We start from the raw sequence: 23,141 nt of genomic DNA, 5'->3' as shown, positions 1-23,141 counted from the left end.
TGGTGTGGTTTGCCCTCACATGCATCAACATGTAAGTGAAGTGTGATGGAAACAAGGTTTTATATATCTGCACTGGATTTTTGTACCAGATAGTGGGTGAGTCTATGGTTAAAGGGTTTAAGATTTTCGTCGAAAACTCAAAGGCATTCAACTCTAGTGCTTTCTCTTATCTTAATTTCGGGTTTGGCTTGGTCTGAAGACTTATGTGGAGAACTAGTTGTGCCAATATGTTCCCTGAGAATTTGAGGATGTGCATCTTTTGAGATAATGTACTATAGGAGTGGGTGGAACAAGTGACTCAATCAAGTGGTTGACCAATTACAAATTGGTGGATTTATTTGGAATTGGTACCTTATCCCCACAATTGTTGTGGATATTATAGAGGAACATTTCAACTTGCACCTTGGGTGTGGTTGCACGTCTCTACTCGTGGTATATTCAATCTTTTTTGTCTCAACTTTCCTTAATTTTGGAAGTTTACTTGTTGGGTTTTTCATAGTTAGATGCTATATTGTGGTTCTATTCTAGGCTTAAGGAAAGTGGTAGGAAATTAAGTTCCTGAAGTTGGTGCTAGATATTTTTCTCTTTCCTACTAGTTCCATTTGGTGCTCGCCCTCTATTTATAGAACTACTCTTTGTTTTTGGACAAAATCTTTTCCTATTTCTAGACCTCGTTTGTGAATTTTCCTACTATTGCATTTCCCTCTTGTTTTATGCACATTATGAGCTCCTTTGGAGATTCGAGCATAAATTTGGCATTTTAAAACTATGCATTTTGATGATCACATTGTTTTTTATACTTCAACATAATTAACGATGTCCCCCGTTGGGTTCTAGGCCCTGGCCACACCAGGGGAAGATAGAAGCAGTTTCTCAACTCTACTAATCTTCACTGGAAACTCAAAACTCTTATTGGCAAGGTTTTAAAGGAAAAGAAAGAGGAAGAATACAACATATTTTCTTCCATGAATGATATCAAATGAGCTTAAAGAGTTCAATGTTCTTGTCTGGAAATTCTAGATGCTCGGAAAGCTCACTTGGAGAGCCACTTTCAAGGTGAATCTAAGCCAATAACTCCTCCAAACTCTAGTGCTAAAGACCCAGAACTAATGACATCCTCAAACTCTTGAGGGTTCATTCTTGTCAAAAATATTTTTTGTTGTAGCTATCTAGTTAATAGAATGCTAGGTGATAGATTGTTTGAATTTCAATTAATTTTGTATTGGTATAACTATGAATCTAAAGGTGGTCAATAGATCCAGTTTACCTAGTGGTAAATTGAGACCGCCTTTGATAAATTTCGAAAACCATGGATGAATGCACACATATGCTAATGTTTTAAATTTCTAAGGTAATACAATATTTAACTTACCCCTTAAATTGACATGATGCCTGAGGTGGTGAGTTGGGGAGTGACGACGATGTCTTCATTTGAGGTTTTCAGCTAGGGTTTTCAGAGTTTTTTTATTTCTGCTGGCATGACTGGCGAGCATCCTCATTCTCGACGATCATAGGTTTTTTAAGGATTTAAATTTGTTTTTTATTGTTTCTATTTCTTTCGCATGGCTAAACCTTGTGATTGTCCAGTTATTTTCCTAGTGGTGCTTTTTATCTATGATTTTTTAGTAAGCTTGGGGAATTTTTGGATTCCTGCATCTAGATCTGTTGGTTTTTACTGACTTGGAGTAGTAGTGGTCCTTATGTATTATGTGGAGACTATCGATTATGATTCGGTGAACCCCATTAGGGGTTTCATTTTTGTCTCAAGCGGTGGAGTGGTTATAAACGGGTGTTTCATACAGTCCTCTAGGGTTGTGGGTGCAAGTTTGAACCCCAAGAATGGGTTATCTTGGAACTCTAGTTGTTTGGTTATGAGGGTGTCCAAATTGTTTCCACATGTTCATTTATGTCACCGATGTCAACATGTGTTGGGTTTCCTCCCTTGGCAAAATTACCACATCTGGCATCAGCCAATGGTATTTCTCACTCTTTCCTTATTTTTAGTAATGAGGGGTTTTTCGAATTATCCAAACCAATGTCTAGGGGTTTTAATGGTAGCGGTTTCATTTTCTTGGTTCAAGTGGTGTCTCCTCCACTTTTTTCTTTCCTTAGTAGTTGAATAATTTTAGTCATGTTGAGGGTTTTGTGTCGGGGAATTCAAACATCCCAACTGAAAACCCAGCTTGGGGGTGGTGCCTCAAACCTCTGTCATTTAGGAAGCACATTTTATGGATCCTCCTCTTGGTTTAGGATTGGAAGTATCAGCTCATGGGGTTTTTGGTGATGAGATACAAGAGGAAGGGGTATCAAGTCTTCCATCCAAAGTAAGAAATAAATGTGTGGGATGCACTTATGGGGATAAATTTAGACTTGGTACCCTCATGGAATGGCGTGACAGGTGCATCACACCTGTGGTTTTTGAGGCTCCTGATGTTTTTCTCTTGGCCATGGGAAGGATCCAATTTTCTTTTAAGATAAGGGAGGATGTGGACAAAGTTAAAAAGGATGTGTGGTCCATTGATTCCACTCTAGTGATATTTAAATTATGGACACCTACTTTTGATGTCCACAAGGAGAGGATCGAAGAAACCCCTGTGTGGATTCATTTTCAAAGGTGACCAATATATCTTCCATTCCATGTTCGATGTTTGTATCTCATTTATAACCCTTGTTAGTGGAATCTCCATCACTAGTTGTGGGATGGGATGCTCCATCTTTGGAGGCCACCTCTGATCTTGGTAATTTAGTTCCTCTTTCTCTGCAAAATTTACACATTAGTTATTGTATGCTCTTTGAGTATTGGTCTTCCTTTAAGTTTGGGCTTGGTTTATGAAACAAAGTCTATTTTGGTTATCCTTCCCCATTTGAAAATTTCCCTTGTATTTTCCCTTTGGGTCAACAGACTATACATCCTCGCATGCCTATGTGATATCAAGTTATTTTAGGGAGTCGGGTGAGGGAAATATCCTACACAACTTGTGATATCGGTTTGTGATCTAGGTGTCCTCCTGGTGGTTTGGGTATCATATCTTTGTTGAAATCCTCAGTTCAACGGTGAGGGAGGAAATCAAAGATTTATTTGGAAAAGGGAAATGCTTATGTGTAATTGTCATTGAGTCATTAAACATCAATTGATGTGGCACTAGAGAAATGAAGGCCCTTTAAGGGGTTTCCTTATGAAAATCATTTCCTTTAATTGTTGTGGGTTGGCTAATGTGCTCAAAAAAATGGATTAAAGTGATTGTTCTTCTCTAGAATTCCATGATGTGACAAAAACCCTTGGGGCTAGGGATAGCGTGGATTTTTTAGAGCCCTTATTTCCTTCCTAGAATTGGGTTGAGATTCTCGAAAGAATCAACCTCAAATTTTCTGGAGTGTCCAATCTTGCTTGGGTTGGTGGGTTAATCTTTGGAGTTGGATCAATTTTCCACTTTTATTAATTTGTATGGGTTGCATGATGATTGTGTTACCTTCTGGAACTCATTATTTTGGATTTCCCATTTGATATTTGTTAATATTCTACTAGGTGGTGACTTAAACTTCTCATTGGGTGATGCAGAGTCGTGGGGTTCTCAGGTGAGGATGGATGCCTTGACTGAATAATTTTCTCATAAACATAATATTTGTCCATTGATTGATGTACCTCCCGTTTAGATAAAACCTACCTGGAACAACCAAAGAGTGAGGGAGGATCAAGTAGCCAATAGGCTTGATCAATATTTGGTGGTTTAATCTACATTGCAATCCTTTCCTCTTATCCATAAATGGGTGGGTTTTGGTGAACTTTCTGATCATAGTCCTATATGTTTGGAGATCAGCAAGATACTTCATAAAATGAACAATACTTTTAAAATGATTTCTCATTGGTTAAAATATGATTCTTTTTATGAGCTAGTTAAGTAAAATTGGAGTCCTTTTGATGGTTGAATGGGTGTCTTTGTTGTAGGACAATTTTCCCACAATCTAAAATATATCAAAGTTGTGGTTAAATATTAGGCAGTGTCTATGAGGAGGGAGGAGGAAGATCTACTATAGGTTCAAAATAAGATAGAGTATTTTAATGAGTTGGGGGTTGATGGTTTTCAATCATAGGAGTCGAGCGATTCTTATCATAGACTTGTGACTATGCGAAAGGATATATTGGCGATGAAGGAAGAGTCTTGGAGGCTCAAAAGTAGAGCCATTTGGTTGGACAATGGCAATGAAAACACAAAGTTTTTCCATGCCTATGGAAAAGGTAGGAAATTATAAAATACCATATGGGGAATGTTGGATGGGGAGGGGTGTTTTGTTTTGCATACATCCAGCTCAGTGATAGAGTGGATGAGATTGTGTGGTCATATGCTTCATGTGGTATATATCTCTCAAGATTCGATATCTATGTATTAGCTCAACAATGAATAAACAAGATATGGACTGATGGTGGGGAGTTTTATTGAAGTCCATGTGCCTAGAGAAATACAAATTATTCGTCTTGGCTATCATGGTGGGCAAATTGACTACATGGGATGTAATGGAATGCCAATATAAAATTGGTCCAGGTTGGTGTGCCTTATGCACGACTAGTGGGGAATCAATTGAACATCACTTCATATGTTGCCACTTTACTGTTCAGGTTTAGGATACATGCAATTATGATTAGTTAGAAACTAGCTTTCACATTGTAGTTGTTATGATCATCAATAAGCCTATTTGGGCTCGCATTGTCTGTGGTCTGGTATATCATTTTTGGTTGCCTAACGAAAATGGATGACAAATAGGAATACAAAATTATTCTGTGATCTCCCTTTGATCCTTAGATGGGATATTTGGATTACATGCAATAAGATGATTTTCTCAGAGCTTCCTTCGTACCTAGATAAAATTGCATTCGAGGGTCTGAACAATGTAAAGTTTGAAACGAGAATTGATACGATTACCCGTTTCATTGAGGTAGCAAGAAAGTGACTCGATTTTGAAAAGTGGTGATGCAGAGTACACATAATTTTTTTTAGCATAGTTTTTGACACTTTATTTTTTTTTATGTGCATTAGTATTTAGATTGTTTGTGATTTGTATGCTGATTTTAAAAAGTGTTGATTTTGCATCAGGCCATTTTTTTAAAAGACGTATTTTTTGACTTTAAATTTTCTAATATATTAATTGTGAATAATTATTTTCTAAATTTAACAATTTTTGAAGTGGTCATCTTCTTCATATTTTTTTTTGTAGTGATGTTTTTATTTTTTTGCATAGTTAAAGAAGAAGGTCGATATTTTAAAGTTTCGATACATATTTATATATTGTTAATTAATTTTTCATTGCACATCGAATAATTGTCTTTAAAAAACAATAATTTTTAACAATTGACATAAAAATAACCATTTTCAACATAAATATAACTACAAAATTACACATTTTGATCATTTTTTGCTAGAAATGACATGTCAAAATCACAATTTTTATACGAAAAAATTAACAAAAAATGGTTAAATAATAGTTTTTTTTATGAACTTCATGTCAAAAAATAATAATAATCACTATTTTTTTCAAAAAATAATGATTCACATAAAAATTAAAGCAAAAATCGCATAATACAAATTTTGAACACATAACAACATTAATTGAATGCTTATTCTTTTCATAAAATGTCTAAGTAAAAAGCATTAAAAGTATAACTAATTAATAGTTACAAAAAATGAGCTTGATTTCCAAGCATAACTTAAATTTAATCAACAATATCATATAATCCAAACTCTTCATCCTCTAGAGTTTCATTATTGTCTTCTCCCACAATATTTTCTGCTTCATTTTGCTCATTTTCCTCTTCTAATGGATCTTTGATGTCTGCGAATCTCCAATGTATGCATTTCCAATCATTCCATGTAATGGTGGTTGAGGTTCCTTTGCCTTTTTTTCCACACATGATTCACTAAAATACCATTTCTTCAACCCAATTTCTTGCATTCCATCTGGAAGAAATTGAAGAGCATTAATTCTTTGTTGAATAAATTTGCACTGTACTGGATATTTTTCAATGGACATGCAATTTCTTCCTTTTTGTAGGCAACATGCTAGTGTTGTACCTAATTATCAAGCACACAAGAAATAATGAAGTAAATTATTATAATGACATATAAATTAAAAAAGAAGATATTGAAATTCAATTCTATATAACAAAACTTACCTGAGCCAGAAAATAAATCTAGAAGCCAATCTCCTTCATTTGAACATATGTATATAAGATTGTTAATCAATGACTATGGTTTTTAATAAATGTTAACTATCTATCCTTTTGCTTCTTTGTCTTCATATGTTAGTTTTTTCACAACAACATCATAAACCAGTGCTTGGCTATGACTCTTTCCATCTACCCGATTAAAAAGCATAGACATATAACTATCATATTTTTCCCAACTATCAATATGGATGAAATCACAATCATTTATAAATGGTTGATCTTCACGGTTAACAAGATTTGACTTTTTCCTGTAACATGAAATAGTAAAAGTTCAATTAACCTGTACATAAATGAATTTTATAACATTAATCAAACATACAATTTCAACATCTTACCATGTAAGTTGCATCCTTGAGTTTGTTTTCCCCTTGAAGCTTGACAATAACATTGCCAATAGTGTGTGTTGTGGGGAAAAGTATCCGACTCGGATGACCCTATCCCTACTCTAAGGGTGACAGTCCTTAGCAACAACTGAAAGTAAAGCTTTGATATTTTCCTTTATGAAAGTACAGAGAAGGAAGAAAAGATTGACCAACCGGTGTCTTTCGCTTTTGTCGATCCTGTCCTCTCTCTTTGTCTTTTGTTCCCAGCTCCTTGCTCCTTTTGCCGGTCCAGCTACACACAGATCCTGCACAAACAAGAGATGGAAACTACAAAGAACATGTACTCATAACTGATGCATGGATTAGAGTGAATCAGATATACAAGTAAATACAATACATCAATGCAATACAAGTATATAGGAGAACATTCAAAGCTTTATTGATAGAAGTAAAAGGGTTCTGAGAAGGTTACAACCATCAATGGCTCCAATCCAGTAGCACCTCCCCAGCAGCAAGAAATCTCCTCTTCACCTCTAGAAAAGCAATCACCCAATAGCTCTAACTGTAAACCAACAGCACTTCCTTGCTTTGCACAAAATTCCAGCCTCCTTAGACCTCATAGAAGAGCTCTATATATAGGAGAGAAGAAGAGAGGATGAGTCAGCTTGAGGCTGGCATGAAGCTGACTAGTGTCCCCTCCCTCTTCAGTTAATCTTCAGTTCTTGAGTCCACTTGGAGATCCTTGCTTACACATGGAGATCAAGTACCTCTTACTCATCACAGGGCGAATCCCATGAACCAAGTGTCAGTTTGGAAGCTTCCTGGGCAATTGACACCTTGCAGAATGACTGTGCCACTTGGCCAATCTCGCCCAGCGCAGGTAGCCTTCATTAGATTTGACTTTCAGCGCAGGTACAAGGAGGAGCAGTTGCATTCCAGCGCAGATGCTCAGTGGAGCAGCTGACATGATCCAAAAAAAGCCTGTTTTTGAGTGTTTTCAGGTGGAGAACTGATGGGGAGTGCTGTGGTTTGCTGACCTTGTTCTTCTAGGGGTAAGAACAACATGTTTAGGGACTGAGGATCCCTGTAATTATTGACATTTCATGCTCCATGCTGCGAGGCACAAAAATGTCTATAACAGTTGCCCCCTAAAGTATGAGGCCGTTTATCGGGTGAAATGCTTTATCTAGAGGGTCCGAAGTTCATTCCAGTGCTGAGGAGGCGCCCTGTAATATAATACAATACAATACATTATTTTTCATTTTGTTTTCATGATCTAGCTGAGGCGGGCATTCCCATGCTCAGCTTTATAAATACATTTTGGTACATAGAACAGACGATTGTCTGATGGTAGACTGATAATTCTCTGCTGAAATTATCATCCTTTGAGTAGGATGATCATCTGCTGCAATGATGTACATGACAAATGCTTTTATATTTCCTGAATATGTATCGCAGCCCGGATGGATGAAACTAGATCCGGGGTCTTCAAACTCGTTCGATCTTCACTCTAAGTACAAGTCGATCCATGTGAGAATTTCGCTGAAGTCGAACATGGAAAGACATCGCTTGATTACCGGTCAATGATGAAAACCGTTAACAAGCGCGAGAGGAATCACCGATAATGATAATGACCCTCAAGGTACTGCAGTACAATTCACGTGGCATGAATAAAGGACTTGGCGTCGAACGCCACGCAAAATCTTCTGGTCAAAGGTCATTGATGTATACCTGTCGCCGGAAGTGAGAAACTTGCCATTGAGGCATGCAAGCTTCAAAGTACTGATGGGGTTGTTCCTAGATCAACTTCTTGGATAATGAGCTGAAGTTGACAAGAAGCGATCCGTCAAAGGAGGGCCTTAATGAATCCCACATCAATGACACGGAACGGAGCTAATGATTTTAGTGGAGGTGAAAACAAACTGTGATATATGATTCAGGGTGGCGATCATGAATGGATGAAGGATAATGTATGGCAGTGGATGGGACACGGTTGACACTTTCAGAATGACCTCTCTTGAACATATAACGACACTGATACGATGGATCGGTAGCATTACCCCAAGTGTGGATGGTTTGGCGAGGACCATGGTGATGAGACCGGTGAATGAAACAACCCAACCCGATGTGGTACGGAGGAAAAGTGTCATGTTCAAGAGTGACTTGCTACCATTAAACTTTGATGTTCTCCCAATTTTTCCCCAGTCATTTCTGACCAGTACCTCTTTATTTTTGTCAAGCTTGAGGAGGATAACATATGCTTGTTCTATAACCTGCCCTTCGGGCAAGCCCATCGCTAAGATTTAACGAGCTTAGCGATAGGGAAACTCGTTCTCGTCTAAAGACAAGTTTGTCGCTATTTAATCATTTTAACGAGTCTAACGACAAAGAAAACTCGGTCCTTTTCATCTTTAGAGAGTCTGAAAAGGTACAGAAAGTTAACTCCATACTTCCTTTTTCGTCATCTAATCCCTTAAGTCCGAAAAAGTATAAAACAATACAGAAGGGATGAGTTTTCGATTGTTTTAACGAGCCGAACAAAACAAGCGCTCGATCTTTTTGTGCAATAATCCCTCAGGTCCAAAAAGATTAAAATCTAGAGGAGGGATAGCGTTCCGGTCGTTTAACGAGCTGGAAGGCCAAAACTCGGCAAACTTTTCATATTTTACGAGTCAGTGAAAAGAGCTCAAAGAAGACTCGTCTTTTGAGGAACGAGTGATAAACAGGGATAGCAGCAGATTCCAGGTATAAATTGGAATTTTCCAATCACGGTAGTGTCACAAGGATGGCTAGATGAAATCACTCTTCGCAGATGCTCCTCAAAATGGGTAAACACACATATGGGGGTGAACGACCGGCCAAATGACAGTGGAGGTGATGGATGAAAACACGACCAAGGCTTTTAAGGCTGATAAATTTACGATCGCAATGGTTATTTACCGAGATAGGTTCATTTTTTAATGAGCTTGAACTCTGGTGGAAACTTTTGCTCACACTTTTCTATTTTTTAACGAGCATAAATTCCGTGGTAAAACTGCTCGATTCATGGTCAAATTTGATTTTTTACTTTTACTAGCTTTTCTCTTTTCAAATGTAGTACTTCACCATCAATTGCTGCAACAAATTTTGTTAGAAATGGACAACATTTGCATGAAAATGAGATTATAACCCTAATATTTAACTTTAAACTGTGTAAAAAGTCATAAAAAGGTGTTTTTACCTCTCATTTACCATTTCATTTGCATTTTGCTTGTTGGAGCTCTGGAGGTGCCTCTTCTTCCTTGATTTTCACCAGCTGATTTCGGGAGATTCTGTGGACGATTTTCGGCGCCGTTTGGACCAGGTAGGAGCTAAACCTTAGCCCTTCACTTTCATGGTTTCCTTTTTCAGTTTCATGCACATTTTTCAGGGTTTCTGGGCCCCAGGGGTTTCATCAGGGCGCCCTGGTATCAGCGCAGGTTCTCCTTTCGAAACTTGCGCTGTATTTCAGGTAGTCTTAAGGCAGACTGCGCCTCAGCGCAAGGGGGAGACTCTCTGCCTGCGCTGGGCCTAGAAAAACTGATCCTGCATGTGTTTTTTGATGATTTTTCGCCAGTTTTTCATCAAAATTAGGAACTTACTCCTTCTCTTGTTTGCTTGCAGGGAACTTTGAACAAAATGTCCCTTACATGGCGAGAACGAGAACATGAAGCAGAGGACATGGTTGCACTCCATGATCCGGTCACGGTGAACGCGCTTCGGAACTGTGGCCTACTGAAGTTCTTCCGTATCTCTAGCATGAGAGCACAGATTTCCTTACTGCAGTACATGCTTGATGCTTGGGATCCTGTTAACCAAGTATTCCAGATTAGGGGGAAAACCATCCCCTTGACCATAGAGGACATGTACTTCTTGACTGGGTTGTCAAGGCGGGGTGCTCCCATTTCTTTGTCAGGTACGGTTCGAGGGACTGATTCCACCAGAGACTACATTCGTCAGTATTGCCGGGAAGGTTCACAGCCGAGCAAAGACGGCAAGATCAATATCCGTGACATCACTGACAGGTCTCCTAGGTCCATTCTATTTACCATTGGTAGGATGGCCGGTAGCGCAGCTTTGCATGTTGCCAACAGATCTTATATGCAGCACGCCTTGGAGTGTCTCCAACCGAAAGTGTTTAACTGGTGTGATGCAGTACTTGTTCAGATGAAAAGTCAATTGACCAAGGTAAAGGACGGGAGGCTGAAGAACTTTGGATTTGGTTCTATTCTGACTGCCTTCGCCTTGGAGAAAATCCCATTGATGCAGCCTCAGTACATCATACTTGACTTGCCTTCTCCGACCGAGCCACGCATGCAGAGGTGGGTTGACCACATGTCCCGACATGCTGGTCAACCTCAGATTACTTTCACTGAGGCCTTCTTTAGGTGGTTCGAGCGTCAGGAGATGGCGTTTTCTGAGTATCCATATGTGGGTATGGACTACCGAGGTGACCCGGACTTGGTGCTACCGGATGGCGAGCAATGGGGCGCTATTGGTAAAATTTCTGACCATATCACTGTTTATTGTTTTTACTCATGATGTTACTGTGCAAAACTGATCAAACTCTTGGGTGCATGCAGATGTTGGTCCTGTTCATCCAGCAGCTCGTCCACGATCGCCAGTTGCTGCCCCAGCAGCAGAGCCTGCTAGGCGAGTTGTTATTCGCGACCTTGGTGATACTGAGATACTTGCAGCTGTGCAGGAGCAGGTTGAGAGCCTTACTCGTGGTCTTCCGGATGTACAGATTGACGAGTTACCTTTACAGTTGCAGCGGCACACTATTGGCGTGCCTAGACGATGGACTCGTCTCTTGCGCATGATTGCACAGACCGTGACGTACTATCATGAGCACCACTAGGCTAGGGTGCCCCCTAGCATCTTTTTGAGTTCTAGGTCATACGACCAATTTTGTTTTGATTACAGCACATTATGTACAAACTATAAACAGCTTTATATATTTTGATTTTCGGGGTTTATTTTGGTTTATTTGTGATCCACTTGCATAGCACCGATGCATCTCTTTTTATATATGTTGCAAATGTCTATCTAATACATAGTTTGCTAATGAATCTGTTAATGTGTTCAAGTTTCTGGAAATATGCTGGTATTGAATTGAATCAAACTCTCTTTCCAAAACCTTAACCCTTAGAAACATTCGATAAATGGCTGGATTGCGGACTGAATATTTACCAGTGAGTTGTAGTATCACAAGTTGTGAGTCTAGCCTAACAATTAGTCGGCGTATACCATGAGCGACGGTATCAGAGAGGAGTTCAATCAACGCACTATACTCAGCGATGTTGTTCGTCGACTGTCCAATACACACACCTCTGAAACTCACTAACTCGCCGCTTGGATAAAAAATGGCCCAGGCTGCGGAGGACAAATTCCGCGTACTACGACTCGCTCCGTCGGCATATCCCACATATGTTTCAGAATAATTCGACATCTGCAACAAACGAGAAGGGTGGATTACTAAACCGAAACAAACACTTTAGCGAAAACAAAATACAACAAAAGCACTCAGGTTACTATTCAGGCATAGTAACGCTTGAGGTACAACCCGTTGTGGGGTTGCGCCAGTGGTATCCCGTCATAATCCATTAACTCGTAGGCTCCTTTTGCTAACACCCTTTTAACAATATAAGGACCCATCCATAAGGACTTAAATTTTCCTGCTCCTAATTTGTCGGATTCTTGGTCGTAAAGCAAAACCAAGTCACCCTCAGAGAAGATACGAGGTTTGACATTTTTGTCGAATTGCGCCTTGACTTGTTTCTTATGGGTTTCGTTCGCCAAAGCGGCGTCACGACGGTTTTCATCCAACTGGATCAATTCCAAGAAACGAGCCTCTTCTTCTGAGGTTCCGGGGAGGAGGTCAATTGCGAGTTTAAGAGAGGAAATTTCACACTGGATCGGTAAGACTGCCTCCAGGCCATACACCAATTGGAATGGTGTGAACCCAGTGGCGTTCTTTACCGAGGTTCGGTAAGCCCACAATGCTGAGTATAGGAGTAGGTGCCATCTTCTTTTGTGAACCTCGATCATCCTTTGCAACATACGCTTCAGGACCTTGTTGATTGCCTCAACTTGTCCGTTGGCTTGTGGATAATACGGGGTAGAGCTATCGTGTGATAGCCCTAGTTTGGCAGCTAACTCAACCATCATGTGATTGCGAAAATGCGATCCATGATCTGTGACTATAGCCTGCGGAACGCCGAACCTGGCGACTACATGATTAAAAAAGAAAAGGGCAGCTGTTTCACCAGTGTTATCCAATGTAGGCATTGCCTCGGCCCATTTGGTAAAATAGTCAACAACGACTATAATATACCCATGCCCCCCGGTCGAGGTGGGGTTACATTGCATGAAATCGATGCCCCACTTGGCGAAAGGCCCAACAGCAACTATAGGCTGCAAAGGTGCGGGCGGTCTCCTGGTTTTGCTATCAAAGATCTGACACGCATGGCAACTTCTGACAGCTATTATGCAATCTTTAAACATAGTTGGCCAGAAATATCCTGCTCGTAAGATTCTTTGTGCTGTTGCATATCCAGATTGATGCCCCCCGCACGCGCCTGAATGACAATCATTCAGGGCTTTCTCGGCCTCCTCATGGGTAAGGCACCTCCTCAGAACCGTATCGACACCACGACGGTAAAGTGTATCACCGACGATCATGTAGTCTTTAGATTGGTATCGTATACGCTTCCGTTCCGAGTGTGAGGTATTAGGCCTAAATTTTTGGGTTTGGAGATAAACAATGATGTCTCCATACCACTCATCGCTTACTGATATCAGAAACAAATTTTCATCCACGATTGACTCTTCTGATGTTTCATCGTTGGACGACGATGGGAGATCGCACAATAATTCCGCAAAAACTAGAGCTTTCTTTGATTTGGATTTTACAAAATCCAGATCAAACTCTTGAAGGATCGCTATCCATTTTGAATATTTGCCCCCAAGCAACTGTCGCGACAGTATATACGTCATGGGGTTGCAATATGACAGAACGGTAGTTTTCCTAAAGAGGACATAATGTCGAAATCTTTGAATCGCTTGAACAGCAGCAAGCGCTAGTTTTTCAACATAGGAATATTTACTTTCTGTGTCATTTAAGTTTTTACTTAAATAATAAATAGGATGTTCAATTCCATCGACTTCTTGCACTAAGACCATCGCAATGGTCGTATCTGCTGCAGCTAGATGCAGGTTAAAATCTCTTTGATAGTCCGGGGCGTACATTAATGATGCTCTTACTAGAGAATCTTTTAGAGCGTCAAAGGAAGCTTGCGCAACCTGGTCCCAGACAAAAGGTACATCCTTTTTCAAAAGACGAGTATAACCTTTGGCAAGTTCTGCGTAATTTGGAATGAACCTCCTCAGAAAGTTTGCTTTCCCTTGGAGCTTCTGAATCTGAAGCAAATTTGAAGGTGGAGGCAAATTAATGATTGCCTGAACCTTACAGGGGTCGAGACGAATCCCATCCTTAGAGACTACAAAGCCAAGTAAACGACCAGAACCGACGCAAAACACACACTTGTGCGGATTGAGTCTTATCTTGTAGTGTCGGCAACGTAGAAATATTGCTCTCAAATGCTGCGGATGATCAGTCCGCTTCCGCGAATGAGCCGGAAGATCGTCGAGATAAGGTTGAACGATGTTCTTGATGTCATGGAAGGCATAATTCATTGCCCTCTGAAACGTCGCCCCTGCGTTCTTTAAACCAAAGGGTAATTTTCGATAAGCCAATGTGCCCCACGGACAAATAAATGCAGTCTTAGACTGGTCCTGTGGGCGGATATTTATTTGATTATACCCGGAAAATCCATCCATAAAGGAAAAGATTTCACATCCGGCGCATTCATCAATTATCTGGTCAATGAAGGGTGTAGGGTAGTTGTCCTTTGGACAAGCTTTGTTTACATCCCTATAGTCGACGCACACTCTTATCGTCCCTTGTTTTTTCATAACAGGGACAATATTCGATACCCAATCGGTTAGAGGAACCGGGTAGACGAATCCAGCATGGAGAAGTTTTTCAACTTCTGCCTTAATGGCAGCGGCTTTCTTGGGGTGCACCTGCCGAAGCCGTTGTCTTACTGGTTTGACATCAGGATACATTTTAATCTCATGTTCAACTATGCTCGAGTCAATGCCTGGCATTTCATCATATGACCATGCAAAGACATCTCTAAATTCGCGAAAGAGAGCACCATATATTTCCAGTTCTGAAGGGGAACAACTTTTGCCGACATGAATATTCTCTACAACATCAGATTTTGTCGAGATGTTTATGGCCACGGTCTCTTCAATATTGGATAGGTTTCGCTCTGAATCCACCGTATTTACAGTATTTGTTAGGAATTCAAACACTGAAGGGTGATATAAGTCGTGATGAGTTTCTTCTTCACACTCTGGAAGAAGGGAACGATGGTGGTGATCATTCCATGGTGCCCCCTCAATCATCATTGATTGTAAGATTCCTTCGTCAGTCCCATGAACTTTTGACCATGGATCTAGTGGGGTACCATATTCTCCAGACCTATCTACCCAAACGCTTGACGAGCGTTGATTTGGGCTTGCCTCCCATGCCTGAAACATTGATTGCTACAATATTTCTATGGGGCTAGGTGGCAAAACCACTTGATAATCCATGGCGACTTTGTCTCCTGCGACTTTCGAAGAAGATACCATGTTGCATGTTGCTACAAACGGGATATCCCCTACATGGAAAGGAGGTGGCAACGCGAAAGTTCCCATCATTGTGGGATCTTTTAGCAAGCCTACTCCGATATCTTGTATTGAATGGTCGCTCCCATGGATCAGGGGAATGCTTCCAGTAACTTGTGAACCATTAGGGAGGAAATTCTGTTGGTTGACGACCGTAATCCCTCCTTCAAACGGGAATGCGATCTTCCTAAAATATGTCAACACTACAGCTGCCATGGCATATATCCATGGTCTTCCCAGTAGGATGTTATAGTCAAGATTGCCATCAATGACTTCAACATCAATTTCCACTGTTTTTCCTCCTAGTTCAATCTTAAAGTTATTTAGGATACCGTACGGAGTGTACGTCCTTCCGTTAAATGCTTTCAATGTCGTCGAAGATCGCGACAAGGTTGGAGATCCAAGAGTTTTCCAGCAACTCATCGACATGATACATGTCGATGCTCCCTCATCAATAATCGTTCTATGAACAGTTTTGTTGAGTGCTTTCACTTGAATAAGGAAAGCTAGTTGCGCTGGTAACTGAGGATCATATCCTTTGTGATCAAAGGATACAAGATTGGAATCTTTAGGATCCACTCCACCAATTGCTGATAACAATGCCTGCCTTTGGGATGGACAATTTTGCAGTACCTCAAGAGTCGACATAGCAGATGGCGATTGGGCCAAATCTTCCACTATGTTATAATGCTGCGCCGCTCTGGCACGAGGATTAAATGTCGACTTGTGTACTACTCCCTTAGGTGGCTTTATTGTTAATTCATGCGTGAGGGGGGGTACAACTTCTGCCGAAGTTGTTGTCGAACTACTGGGTTGATCTTTCCCTTTGTCGTTCGACACCGGCGGATTCCCATAATCTTTATTCCTGGTCGAGATCAAAGCATCATTTTGCTTAGAAACCGACAACATAAGCACTTGAGACGGGGAAGCATTTCCACTATCAACCATATTTTGACCTGGGGTAGGAAATGGATCAGTCAACACAGCTGAAGTTTGTGAACTTTTAAAGAACCTCTTTAACTCAGCTTTGAACGGACAGTCCTTTGTCGAATGATCCTCATCGCATATATGACATGGATAAATTTGTTTCCTTTGCCCAGGAGGGTTTGAAGAAGTTTTTTGAGGGGATGACTCACCCTGTTTCTTCTTCTTCCCTTTGTTTTGTTTCTTCTTGCTTCCTGGTTGATTGGAGTTTTTGCCTTTATCCGTAGATACAGCATTTACCTCCGAAGCAAGAACCTCTTGATTTGCTTTTTGATTCGAAGTCTTACGGGCTTTCTTATTTGAATCCCTTGTCGACTTAGCGTTTGCAGTTCCAATCACGCCATCACCGGCATGAGAGTCACTATTCGATCCGGGAGGAGGAGGGATTGAAAATTCCGGTCTGGGGGTGTCGGGTATCTTATCATAGAGCGTGCCCGACTGAGTATATACTAAGTCCAAATATTGAGCACGAGCAATAACCTGCTCCTCTGTTACGACGCCTCCCTTGGCCACATCTTCTGTTATAGCAGGAAGAAGCGACTTTATAAACCACTCAGCTAATAGCTGATCTGGAACGTAGGTCTTTACCATTCTGCGACGACGACGCCACTCATGTATATGATCTGATATATGTGTGGCTGTTGTCTGCTTGAAATTGGTCAAGATCTCTGTTCCAGTTTCGTACCTTATAGGTAACTGAAAGTGTGTTAAGAAAGTCGTGGCTAGGGAACTGAAATTGTCGAAAGAGGCTCTAGGTAATTCAATATACCATTTAGCCGCCGGACCAGTCAATGTCCTCTGGAAAAGGCGAAGCCTTATCGAATCATCATTCAAGGTATTCGACGAACACCACAGATGGAATGTCATCACATGATTCGACGGGTCTTCGCCAGGATTTCCATTGAATTTAGGAATGTCCGAAGGAAGTTTGTGAGGAATCGCTGGCCACCAATGGGCATAGGCGATTGGATCGTTCGTTAATCGATGTAAATCTGGTAATTCTAGGGTCGCCACGAATGGCAACTGCTGATTCAGGTTTGGTGAGGCGTACCCAGGATACGATGGAATTGCCTGAGCTGTAGGCCTTTGCATACCAGCATAATGCAACTGATGTTGATATGACTGATATGGCTGGTGGGCTTGGCCACTGTAAAGTGGTTGATTTAACCCGTTCTGAATATAGGGTTGCCCACTATTCGCAAAGATCTGTTGCTCAGATCCCTGGTACACCTGTTGAAACTGAGGTTGTTGGTATTGCACCATCCATGGTTGTGAAGCCATGTTTTGCTGTGCGACACTAACCGACGGACCAAGATGCGGGGTTATGGTTCCCGTTTGTATCTGTGTCATCCCGGAAGTTGGCGATTGTGGTTGTGTTGAAGGGTCAATGGGCTGTTGCATTACAACTTGGGGTTGACATACAACAGGCATCGATTGAACTTGCGACACGGTTACAATTGCTGGCGTCGTCGGGATACTAGACATAGGTACACATTGTTGCATGGAATATACAACCCTTGGTTGTTGGGGTAACATAGGTACCCAACCACTCGTCGTTACTTCAGTCAAACCTGAATGTTGTTGAAAACTGCCGTATGGGTATCCCCCCGGAAGGGGAAGTGAAAGGGCATATTGCCCCCCATACGGTAACAATCCGGAGCTCAAGGGTATAGATTGCCTTTGAGGACTGGATGGCCCAAACTGATTTCCAAAGGGATCAATTTGTCTAGTTTCAACATAAGAATTACCGGGTATTATACCGGAAGAACAAACTGGAACAGACCAAGTTGTCGTAATAGTCCCTGGGTGGACTCCTTCCAGCTGATGAGGGCTAGTCGGGACAGCTGGTATGCCGGCAAACATCGTTGGACTGACAGCAGGAGCTTCTGCTGTCGCTGTGTCGTTTGGCACAGTCCTAGATGTCGACGGTTGCTCAGACATTTTAAGTCTATCCAATAAACCGCCTAACGATTCTACAGGAACTTCCAGTGGCGATGGACAAACTTCTGATGCAGAAGGAAAAAGAGTGGCGCCTACTCCAAAATGAGTTGGAGTATTTGCTTGCTGGTCCCCTACGATTTCCTCTATTGCAATCAGACCAGGAGGAAGAGGAAGACCGTCAGGTCCGTAAAAGATTTCTGGTGCCGAAGAAGGGGTTGCTTCGACAGCGACAGTTGTTTGAACAACAAGACTCTGTGGACCGGTTTCAGATGGAACTGGTTCAGTTATGCAAGTACTTGTCTTCAGACTAGGATCAGTACAACTGTCCCTCTGTTGCTGTTGAACTTCTTCAATAGAGGCAGGGATTCCAGAAATATTAGGAGTGACCAGAATCTCAGATGTTGTCGGAACTGTTGTTCCAACTTTAATGGGAGATTTTGACCCGGTCAAGCGAGTTCGCTTTGTCCGTACTACTCTCGATTCCGGAGACAAAGACGGTTGACTCGCGAGTCTCCTCGAACGACGGAGTTTTAATTGACTTTCCTCCACGGTTGCGGATTACTTGATCAACTAAAATACAAAAAGGGGAATTATGTTTCCGTATTGAATGAATTTTATTAGACGCTTTTAGACACAACTTTGCTTTTTCATGTTTTAAGAGTCGAGAAAAAGCTAAAGATGACTCTAGTCGCCTTCGATGTATTAACGAGCCCGAAGTGACAAATGCTCGGTTGGACCTTTTCAGTTATAGAGTTTGAAAAGGGCCAAAAGAAACTGCTCTGGAGATCTAGGCAGAGGGTGTGCCAAACCTCTCGCGAAACCACAGAATACGTTTTACGGTACGGGTGGTCGATCTTCGTGAATGCTGTGTTCACTGCATCGCGATCAGTAGGGCGGCCGACACGGCTTCCTATGGATAAAGGATAAATGCCTATAGGGGTCTCCCAATATACGCGACGGTACGCGGGAGCACAAGTCCGTATTAGTGCTATCGTCCCTCAGGAGGAATCACCCACCTTCGTAGAGATTGACAGTCACTACGTTTAACGACGCCGGAACACGTCTCTACCTAGACCTCTATTGTGAGCGTTATGTTACAATGCGTTTTTAGATTCATTCAATATATTTTAAGTTGATCTTGTTTAACAGTTTGTCTTTCAGGATCACCACGAGATGTATTGGTACAAATTCCTAAATGCAGCTAAAATGATAAGCAAGCTTTACAACCTTTTTAGCTTTGAAAATCCTAACTACTGAGGGGAGAGAAAAGCATTATCTTTCCACACAGAGCACAAAGCACAAACTAATGCACTTTCTCCTAGATCAATCATGCAAACTTATCAAAATGCAAATGCAAGATGCATGTATTTCTTTTCTTTTCCCTTAATGTTGATGTAGACAAAAGGAAATTGTTGTATAATTTTCGAATTCAATTTGAAGCGTAAACAAACAAGTTTTGTCTAAAATGAAAAGACGCCTTACAAGCACTTGTTTTGACACTAAAAATATATGAATTCAAACCATAAGATAAAAAACAAACAAACTCAAACAGCCATGAACAGTAATAAAACTAGCTCTTAAGATCACAAAGACACTTTTACAGTTCAGGATCTAAGAGGTCACAGCTATACTGGTTTGCTTTTCACAATGGGAAACTGTAACTGAAACAAGAAATACTGAAAGAACAATCACAGTTTCATCACACAACTGAGGCGGAATAATGTCAAGGAAAGTTGGTTTACAGCAAGTACAATGACAAGCAATCAGCAGCAAAATAACAGTGAAAACAGGGCTCAGACACAGTGGGAAACCTCAGGAGGACATAGCCTAACTGGATCAGCGCAGGCTCTGGTCTGTCAAATTGACTCTCAGCGCAGTTCCCGAAGGGAGTACCTACGCTGGAATGCAGACTGCCTGTGGACAGCCTGCACTGAGACACGAGAGTTGCGTTTACAAGGATTTCCGGGTCATAAAAAGCTCAAAAATGCACTGTTTTTGCTGAAATAAAAAGCTACAGGTCAAGTACAAGCTAAGGGATGATCAAGAGGATGAAAAGCTATCACAAAGAGTACAAGAGTCTTTTGTAGATCAGCTCTTCAAATCATGAATCTGCTCAGTAAATGAGCAAGAGTAGCAGCCCCTCTACTTCGCTTTTGATATAGTCAAAAGCTTTTCGATTTGGTACTCTTTGGTTCAGGGAATGAATAGCAAAGATACTACAAATACCAACAAGATACTAGGCTCCCCAGCGGAGTCGCCAATTTGTTGTGGGGAAAAGTATCCGACTCGGATGACCCTATCCCTACTCTAAGGGTGACAGTCCTTAGCAACAACTGAAAGTAAAGCTTTGATATTTTCCTTTATGAAAGTACAGAGAAGGAAGAAAAGATTGACCAACCGGTGTCTTTCGCTTTTGTCGATCCTGTCCTCTCTCTTTGTCTTTTGTTCCCAGCTCCTTGCTCCTTTTGCCGGCCCAGCTACACACAGATCCTGCACAAACAAGAGATGGAAACTACAAGGAACATGTACTCATAACTGATGCATGGATTAGAGTGAATCAGATATACAAGTAAATACAATACATCAATGCAATACAAGTATATAGGAGAACATTCAAAGCTTTATTGATAGAAGTAAAAGGGTTCTGAGAAGGTTACAACCATCAATGGCTCCAATCCAGCAGCACCTCCCCAGCAGCAAGAAATCTCCTCTTCACCTCTAGAAAAGCAATCACCCAATAGCTCTAACTGTAAACCAACAGCACTTCCTTGCTTTGCACAAAATTCCAGCCTCCTTAGACCTCATAGAAGAGCTCTATATATAGGAGAGAAGAAGAGAGGATGAGTCAGCTTGAGGCTGGCATGAAGCTGACTAGTGTCCCCTCCCTCTTCAGTTAATCTTCAGTTCTTGAGTCCACTTGGAGATCCTTGCTTACACATGGAGATCAAGTACCTCTTACTCATCACAGGGCGAATCCCATGAACCAAGTGTCAGTTTGGAAGCTTCCTGGGCAATTGACACCTTGCAGAATGACTGTGCCACTTGGCCAATCTCGCCCAGCGCAGGTAGCCTTCATTAGATTTGACTTTCAGCGCAGGTACAAGGAGGAGCAGTTGCATTCCAGCGCAGATGCTCAGTGGAGCAGCTGACATGATCCAAAAAAAGCCTGTTTTTGAGTGTTTTCAGGTGGAGAACTGATGGGGAGTGCTGTGGTTTGCTGACCTTGTTCTTCTAGGGGTAAGAACAACATGTTTAGGGACTGAGGATCCCTGTAATTATTGACATTTCATGCTCCATGCTGCGAGGCACAAAAATGTCTATAACAGTGTGTCTTAATGAAATGTCACAAATCTCCATAATGGTGATGATGTGACTTCTATAAATTCTGCAACCACTTTACTAAGAGCTTAAGAAGTATAAGGGATACTATCATAGTTAATGTTTGGGATATTGAAACCATGGGGAATATTTGCAATAACTAGGGAATACTGTTGCTACATATCAATGGTTTAGACCTTTTGACCTTCTGGTTTTTAACGCCAATGTTCTCCCATATGCTAAAAATCTCATTAATCAATTCCCATATCTCTCTAGTTCTAAATGCCAACTGGAAAATGTTATCAATAATTCTAAATATATCATTATTTACTCTGCCGCCTTTTGAATTGATTTTCTTCTCAATTTGATACCCTATTTCCATACAACATTCCTTTAGGAGATTTACAGTAAAATTTATCTTATCCCCGCCACATTTTTCTTCAAATTCACTATGAATAAATCTAACCCTTTGGATGAAAGTCATATATATTCTATATTCATTATTTGAATTACGGTCCCATGCCAATAATTTTTCCTCTGTATTTCATATACCAGCATAAATGATACTTTTCATTGTTCCAAAACATGGGTTATTGGGATATTCCTCCATCAATTTCCATTGAGCTTCTACAGAATGGTCCCCCCCAAGCACATAATAATTGTATTAAAAACATTTTGACTTATCAAATTCATCTTTGTTGGGAACTTAAACTGGAACCACATGATCATATGGATTGTACCTCATCAATGTCTTCAAGTTGTGAACATGCAGGTGGTGTCGCTTTTTGATTTGATGTTTACATTTTCTTTCACTTGGCTTATAGATTTGTCTCACATTAAGCTGAAATGACGAACACCCTCAATTAAGTTTCTCTTTATCAAGTTCTATCGAATGGCATTTTGTTTTGTTTTAATAATGCCATCCTCTAAATCAGCTCACGATGTAATGATTTCCTTGCTTTCTTTTGAATTTTCACTAGGATCTTCACTGTTGGTAATGACTACTTGAGAATGTTCAACTTTAATTTTCTTCCTCCTAACATTCTCATCATTAAATAGAACATAGACATTCTTGGGCATTATTACCTTTGGTCTTTTATGGCTCTTGTCTTTTCTAACATCAGTTCCAATGTCATCCCCAGTAACGACAACATATTCTTCAGTGTCAGTTTCAACTTCCTCATCTTCAAAAGTAAGTTGTCTACCTTTGCTAGATTTATCCACTAGAGGCCATTTTTTCTGATCCCTTGTATGTAGTTTTGTAGCACCATGAATTACTACCTTTTGCTTGTTTTCCATATCTTCTTCTGAACCTGTGTAGAAACTGTTGACAACATTCATAATATCCTTCTCTATGAAATGAATGCCTCTCAACATAATTGAAAGTTTTTCAATAAAATTATGTCGAACAAAATATCATACGTCAATAAAAACTAAGCTATAAAAATATAATGAGACAGTTACAATAATGAAAAACACAAATATAAATAACAATACTTACGATATCTTGTGCAATCTCATTTATGATTTGTTTAGACAACTTTGTAGATGCCTCTCTCGTGTCATACAATGACAATGATAACCGATATTTAATCTTG

This window comes from Pinus tabuliformis, chromosome Q (assembly GCF_031772625.1).
Source record: "Pinus tabuliformis cultivar Carrire ecotype Pingquan chromosome Q, CPIR1, whole genome shotgun sequence".
In the NCBI taxonomy this organism is placed as follows: Eukaryota; Viridiplantae; Streptophyta; class Pinopsida; order Pinales; family Pinaceae; genus Pinus; species Pinus tabuliformis.
Note: the sequence above shows the minus strand (reverse complement) of the source record.